General features: G+C 39.0%; 1 pseudogene; it reads left to right on the top strand.

The window, feature by feature from the left end:
- The first annotated feature begins 3,491 nt into the window (after positions 1 to 3,491).
- Positions 3,492 to 6,499, top strand: LOC102424171 (annotated as a pseudogene).
- The last annotated feature ends 1,163 nt before the right edge of the window (positions 6,500 to 7,662 follow it).

Genomic DNA, 7,662 nt, shown 5'->3' with positions numbered 1-7,662 from the left:
CCCTAAAAGAAAGCAGTCTATTAGATTAACAAGTAATTCGAGCTTGGGGCCAGTGAAGTCTAATTAAGATCCAGTTTCCAGCAAGGAAGGTTTTAAAGATGCTCTGTATCTTGAGCCCCTGTGCTCATGCTTGACCTTTTGACCTTTCAGCAATGCTCCTGATGGCATAGAATGGACAGCTGTCATCTGAGGTTTGCAGAAACAGAATTTAATCTGAAAGGTATATGATGTTCTTCTCCCCACTGCATTTTGTTTATTTAACTTAAACACACACACACACACACACACACACACACACACACACACACACACACCGTGCTTGAATTTAAGGCTTTTCAAGTAATTGAGCAGAGGCCTGTTACATATCATTGTATCTTTCCTTAACACAACAACATACCTGCAGTTTCAGGCCAGTGGGGACATCCCGTAGTGATTTCTGAAACAGGGCCATTCTTCCACATAATCACTGGCTCGGTAGCTTTGGTGCCCCATCTTTTCTTTGTGTCAGCAGCCCTGAATGACAATGTCACTCTTGCTTTCTTACAGTTCTGAGGACAGGCAGATAGGGAGTTTATTATTTATTTGCTTAACACAAAGAGGAGCTCATTTCAAGAGCAGACAGTGCAGGGGAGCTGGGCCATACCAGCTAAACCCTACTTTTGTATTTGATGAGCTTTATTGAGGATTTGCATACTCAGGAAGGAAAATTGACATTCTATCTGCTCAATTTATTAGTTCACATGCTATAAACTACTCTCTTTTGTCCAGTTTGAACCCCTGGAATGTTCCTCTTAATTTTTTATAGTTTTGTCATTCCCATAGGGGTACAACCTTAGCAATGTCACCAAAATGAAATACTGAGAGATGGATGATAACTTTTGCAAATGACATTGGAAAGGAGAAAAAAATTCGTGGTTCCATAGCTAATAATCTAACATTTACATAATATTAGATTGTTTGAAAATTATAAGAGTATTATTTATTATTTTATTTTTTGTTAAATTTATTGAGGTGACATTGGTCTACATGAACATATAGGTTTCAGGTGTGGGTTTCTATGTTACAAGTTCTGGGTATTGCACCATGTGCCCACCACCCAAAGTCAAATCTTCTCCTGTCACCTTATATTAGGACTTTTCCCCCACCCCCTTCCCTCTGGTAACCACCATGCTGCTGTTTGTGTTGATGAGTTTCAGTTTTATATCCCACATATGAGTGAAATCATATGGTTCTTAGCTTTTTCTGACTGACTTATTTCACTTAGCACAATGTTCTCAAGGTCCATCCATGTTGTTGTAAATGGCGCTATTTCATCCCTTCTTATGGCTGAGTAGTAAGTATTCCATTGTGTTTATGTACCACATCTTCTTTATTCAGTGCTCTATTGCAGGACACTTTGGTTGTTTCCATGCTTTCCACCGTGAATAATGCTGCAATGAACATAAGAGTGCATATAGTTTTGCAAATACATTTCAATTTTGGGGGGTATATACACCCAGGAGAGGGATTTCTGGGTGGTATGGTTGCTCTATACTTAATTTTTTGAGGAATCACCAGACTGCTTTCCATAGTGGTTGTATTAGTCTACATTCCTACCAGCAGTGAATTAGGGTTCCCTTTTCCCACAACTTCTCCAACACTTGTTATTGCTTGTCTGGTTGATAATGGCCACTCCAACAGGTGTGAGGTGGTATCTCATTGTAGTTTTGATTTGCATTTCCCGAATTGCCAGTGAGGTTGAATATCTTTTCATATATCTATTGGCTGTTCGTATGTCTTCTTGAGAGTGGTGTGTTTTCAAGTCCTCTGAGAGTATTATTTAAAGAAGATAACAAAAGGTTATATGTAGAGTACAGCATTATGTCTCATTTACTTTGTGCCACTCACACATCTTTACACAAGATGTCTTTACCTCAAACCCAAGAGGTCAGTATCATTATCCCCATTTCACAGATGAATAACCTGACACAATTAAAAAAGTTAAATGACTTGCCAAAGTCATTAGCTACTAAAAGGAAGAGAAGGGATTCAAACCCTGGCTGATGAACTCTAAAACATTTCTTATCTCTGACTAACTCTTGTCCTGAATTAGACTGGGTTCAAATCCTGGTTCAGCCATGCTATACGTACCTATCACTGATGTATGATCATGAGCTGGTCACTCAACCTCTGCACTCAGTTTCTTTATCATGAAATGCAAATAATAATAATAGGAGCTCCATCATAGAGCTCTCGTGAGAATTAAGTGAATTGGTAAGAAGTTAAGTGCTTAGGACAGTGCACCTAACCACACCCACGGTAAGCTCCCATCAGTGTAGCTATGAACAAAAATGTTTGTAATTAATAGATATAGTCACCCTTTATTGTATGGTACTTGTTATTTTATCCCGGTTCAAACAAATCTATTGTAGATGTGCCTTTTATTAAAAGCCTACTCAAATCTGTTTTGGAAGCAAAATGGGTATAAGTCACAAATGCTTGATTGATTAATTCCATATTTTGCTGTACTGAAGGGCCTGTTGCTCAACTGTTTGCCCTGTCCCCTTACAGGGGACCTGCATAGGAACTGTTCATGAGGACACCATCTGGTGACCCTGAAATGGTGCCCTCGCAGCATTCCATCACCAGGAAGACAGGCAACAGATGATGAGTGAAAATAAAATTTTAGTTGGAAACTATTTGGAATGATTCTGCTTTCACATATGGGCAAAGCCTGACTGGAGCTGGGGAGATCGGCCCTTCTTGGTTTCTTCTCAAGGTCTTGCAAAAAGCTCTAAAAACCATCCCATGCCATCTGGCCTAATTTTTTTTATAATTGTGACTTCTAAAAGTAAACATGGTCAGAGAAAGTATTTGGAATAAAGAAATTAATAAAATTATTCTAGTTTCATGGGGTTTCCCTAAGTCTCAGCCACTTATTTATTCAGGTTTTTTTACTCTCCCAGTCATTAATTCTGAAGCATCCATTATGTACAAAGTGTGCTGGTGTGGGAAATTCAAAGATGAATATCTTATTAATGACTAATTATTGAATCTTTGTTTATTTAGCACACTATGAGGAGCAGAAAACCCTACTCCAAAGAGCTCAAGCAAAATGAGAAATTTATTGCATGTAAATAAAACATCCACTGGTAGATACCAGCCTTCACTTCAGCAGGGCTTGCTTGATCCAGGGCCTCAAGTAATCTCATCAGGGTTTCTCTCTCTCTCTCTCTCTCTCTCTCTCTCTCTCTCTCTCTCTCTCTCTCTCTCCTTCTCAGTTCTGCTTCCCCCTGCAATGGCTTTAGACTCTGAAGACCTTCCTGGATACCCGCCTCATAGCTTCAAGTCTGTGGCAGGAAGGGCATTTCTCTTTGCCAGTTCCTTCAACAAAGTCTCAGGATTCACTCTTATTTGGTGTGTTTGGCCTGAATCACACCCCCATCTCTGACTGGCTACACCTGGAGCATTTTTCTTTCACTGGAGTATAGAATAAGATTCACCTAAAGGCCATGGATTGTGAGATGGAAAGGATGCTGCCAGAGGAAGAACAAGGTATTGTAACCAGAAAAAGGGAAATGTAGGAAAAAGGAATGAAATGTCCATTATGATTAGATAGCATAAAAAGCTCTCCCAATCTATTCTCCTCTGATTTTTAGATAAAGAAATAAGCTCCAAATTCCCTTGAAGCTAGGTTGGTTATTGGACTAGGTTATAGGATGTAGCTGGAGGGTAGGACACAGTTTCCAGGTATCTTCCTTAAAAGATAGCAGGTGCTTGCCCCTTGCATTTCTCTTCTTCAGCTCCTCTTTCTATCACCCTGCCATGTTCTGAACCAGAGGCAGATGGTGGTACCCTAGGGCCAGCTAGAAGAAGCCAGGAAATGCCACGGCCAGAATTCAAGCAGAGATTGGTTTGACTTTAAGTCTATTGTTTTTTTCCATTGAGCCATTTTATCAAGGACTTGGACAAAAAGAGTTTTCTCAAATAACAGATGTAATGCAAGTGTATAATGTACAGAAAGACATCAGAATGGAGTCTGAGCAAGTTCCCAGCTCAGTATTGACTGTGGATTTTGTAGGGAGATGCTTCCCTACTTACTAAGTGTAATTATGGGCCAGTCAAGAAAATTTTCTAAGTCTCAGTGTCCCATATGTAAATAATGATATTGCAAATATGTAATGACATAACCAATGTAAAGTGACTAGAACAGTTCCTGATACAAAAATTATAGCCATTCTCTACCCCCATTTCCTCCTCTTTCTCCTCCTCCAACTTAGAATGTGATAAGTACTGGAAGGAAAGCACTAAATATTTTAAAAAGAGAAGTTATTTTGAGCTGAGTCTTAAGAGTAAATGCTATTTTAGTGTTTTTTTTGCAATATCCAGGTCCTATCCTTAGAAATTCTGGGGCTAGGCCTAGAAATTTGCATGTTAAAAAGTATCTTTGTTGATTCTTCAGATGAACCATGGACCACATTTTGGGAGATGATTGGTTAAGAGCAAACGTTGAAGAAATAGGTGAAAGGAAGGTAGAAATGAAGGAAACAGAAAGAGGAAAAACACAGGATGAAGGTAAATATTTAAAAAAAACTCTAAATGCTGAGCTACAAAATTTGAACTTGATAGATAATGGAGACATTTTATGTTTTTAAATATAGTTTTTAATTCAACCTTTGATTAAGAAAAGATAATCTGATAATTGTATATTGAAAGACTTGAAGGAAAAGAACCGAATTAGGCAGCTCATGTGTGTGCTGTTACAAGCCTAGGTAACAGAAAGAACTAATAGAGATTAGAAAGTTTTAAAAATGCTGTTTGGGAGATGAATGATGAGGAACTGGGGCCTGGATATGTTCTATTTAAGAGGACATCAGGACACATAACAGCCAGTGAAAAAGCAGATCTACAGTTATTTAAGGAGAAGTCAATAAAATTTTATGTCGCTGCGCCAGCTTTGAGCATTCTTTGCTCCTGGTCTCTTCCTCTTCTGCTGGCTCAGCTTTGGCAGCCATGAAGACCCTGAACCCCAAAGCCAAGGTGGCCTGAGCCCAAGTAGGTTGGAAGTCAACATTAGTGTGGCCCGGGGGGGCTGTAGGATGTGTTGAGGACCAAATGGCGGCCTAAGGGCATCATAAAGATGCTTTTTTTAGTGCTGGAGAAATAAAACTTATTAAATATAGCCAAGTGCTTCTTCATTAAGTGCAAATTTAACACCCAACAGCCTCTTTAACAGCCAACATAGCAATAGCTCAGGATGACATCACTCGTGATGGTACCACCTCCAATGTCCTAATCATTGGAGAACTGCTGAAACAGGTGGATTTTTACATTTCTGAAGGTCTTTATTTCTAAATTATAACAAAAAGATTGAAGCTGCAAAGGGAAAGGCACTTCAGTTTTGGGAACAAGTCAAAGAGATGGACAGGGGAATATTCATAGATGTGGCCAGAACATCTCTGCCAAACTTGCTGATGTCTTAACAGAGGCTGTAGTTGACTCCATATTGGCCAGTAAAAAACAAGATGAACCTATTGATCTCTTTGTGGTTGAGATCATGGAGATGAAATATAAATCTAAAACTGATACAAGCTCAATAAAGGTCTTGTTTTGAACCATCAGGCATGGCATCCTGATATGAAAAAAAGAGAAAATATATCTTCACATGCAATGTCATTAGAATATGAAAAAAACCAGAAGTGAATTCTGGCTTTTTTGTACAAGAGCACTGAAGAAAGAGAACTAGTAAAAGTTAAGAGAAAATTCATTGAAGAGAGAGTTAAAAAAATAATAGAACTGGAAAGGAAAGCCTGTGGTGACTCAGATAAAGGATTGCTGTTATTAATCAAAAGAGAATTGACCCATTTTCCTTAGGTGCTCTTGCAAAAGAAGGCAGAGTAGCTCTGCACAGAGCTATAAGGAGAAATATGGAAATGTTGACTCTTGCTCAAGGTAGTGTAGCTCTAAATTTTTTTGATGACCTAAATCCTGATTGTTTGGACAAGCCAGACTTGTGTATGAGTATAGTACATTGGGAGAAGAGACGTTCACCTGTACTGAGAAAGGTAACAATCCTTGCTCTGTCACATTATTGGTCCAAGGACAAAATAAGCATGCATTCACTCAAATCAAAGATGCAATAAGAGATGCCTTGAGGACTGTTAAAATGCTATTGATTATGGCTATATACTTCCAGGTGCAGTGGAAGTGACAGAAGCCTGATTAAATATAAGCCCAGTTTAAAGGACAGGGCCCAACTTGGAGTTCAAGGATTTGTTGAAGTTCATTTGCTAATTATTCCCAAGGTTCTTGCTCAGAATTCTGGTTTTGATCTTCAGGAAACACTAAAGTTCAAGCAGAGTATTCGGAATCACGTCAATGTGCGGTTGTGGGCCTGAACACAGGTGAGCCAATGGTAGCAGCAGATGTAGGCATCTGGGATAACAATTGTGTAAAGAAACAAGCTTCGCTCCTGGCCAATGAGATTATGCCAGGTGGAATGTCTTCCCTAAAAGGTTAAGTTGAAGCTTCCTTTGTATTATCCGAATCATGAAAGTGATCCTAAGAATACAACTACGGGATTTTTGTCCAAGCTTCAAATGATTTTCAAAGGGATTTTTCTTTCCCATATGAAGAAAGGAAAGAACATTGGCACCTGTTCAAATTCCAAAGGCTGGAATTGTAATTACAGTATTTTTTAATTGCACTCAGTGTATACACATACAGCAGGCCATTTTCACCTGATGCATAGGATATTATGCTTAGCTTCTGTGATAAAAAAATACATGTTAGAAAAGTATGTTATCTACCTTATTAAATATCCCTTGAAAAATAAAATAAAATAAAATTTCATGTCATTCTCCAAATTTTGGAACTTAAAAAAATAATAACAATAACACCAGCAACAATGACAATAATAATTTGGGCAAAGGTGATTATGGTTATTTCTATTTAACTCATTTAACCACCTTGGGGTCATATGGTGGTTCAAACTGTCATCACTATTAGTTAGCAAGTAACTGAGCTGCCTTTAAGAACTTGAAGAGCAAAGCAAAGTGGAATGTGTGTAACCCAATCCCATCAGTGGAGCCAACCCACAGAATACATATAGTTGCCTATAGCTGAGGCCGAATGCCCAAGCCTGTAACTTAATAATCTTGTCAAAGTAATTGGCCACAGGTGGTCCACACAGCTGGGTGAACAGCTGAGCCTGCTCACTACTTTTGAGGCTGTCTTAACAAGTCGCTTGAAGTTGGGTGTGTGTGATCTCTCTGCTAATCTAGGGGTTCTCGCCTAGAAGCAATTTTGTCCCTCGGGGAACATTGGGCAATAGCTGGAGAGATATCTTTTTGTTGCTACTGGCATCTAGAGGGTAGAGACTGGGGATGCTGCTTAAACATCGTACAGTGCTCAGACAGCCCCAATAACAAGTAATTACTCAGCCCAAACTGTCAATAGAACCAATATGAGGAAACCATGCTCTGTTAAAACACAGACATGGGCTCTGTGTCTTCCTCTAATAATTTATTTTGTTTAACAGAACACAATGGCTGGGCTATGATCAGGAACCAAAATAAAGTAGACTTATGCCAGCCCTAAACTTGAACTTGGCAAAGGAAAAGTGTGTGTGTGTGTGTGTGTGTGTGTGTGTGTGAGAGAGAGAGAGAGAGAGAGAGAGAGAGA

Source organism: Myotis lucifugus, unplaced genomic scaffold (genome assembly GCF_000147115.1).
Source record: "Myotis lucifugus unplaced genomic scaffold, Myoluc2.0 scaffold_23, whole genome shotgun sequence".
NCBI lineage: Eukaryota > Metazoa > Chordata > Mammalia > Chiroptera > Vespertilionidae > Myotis > Myotis lucifugus.
This window is presented reverse-complemented; position numbering and strand designations above follow the sequence as displayed.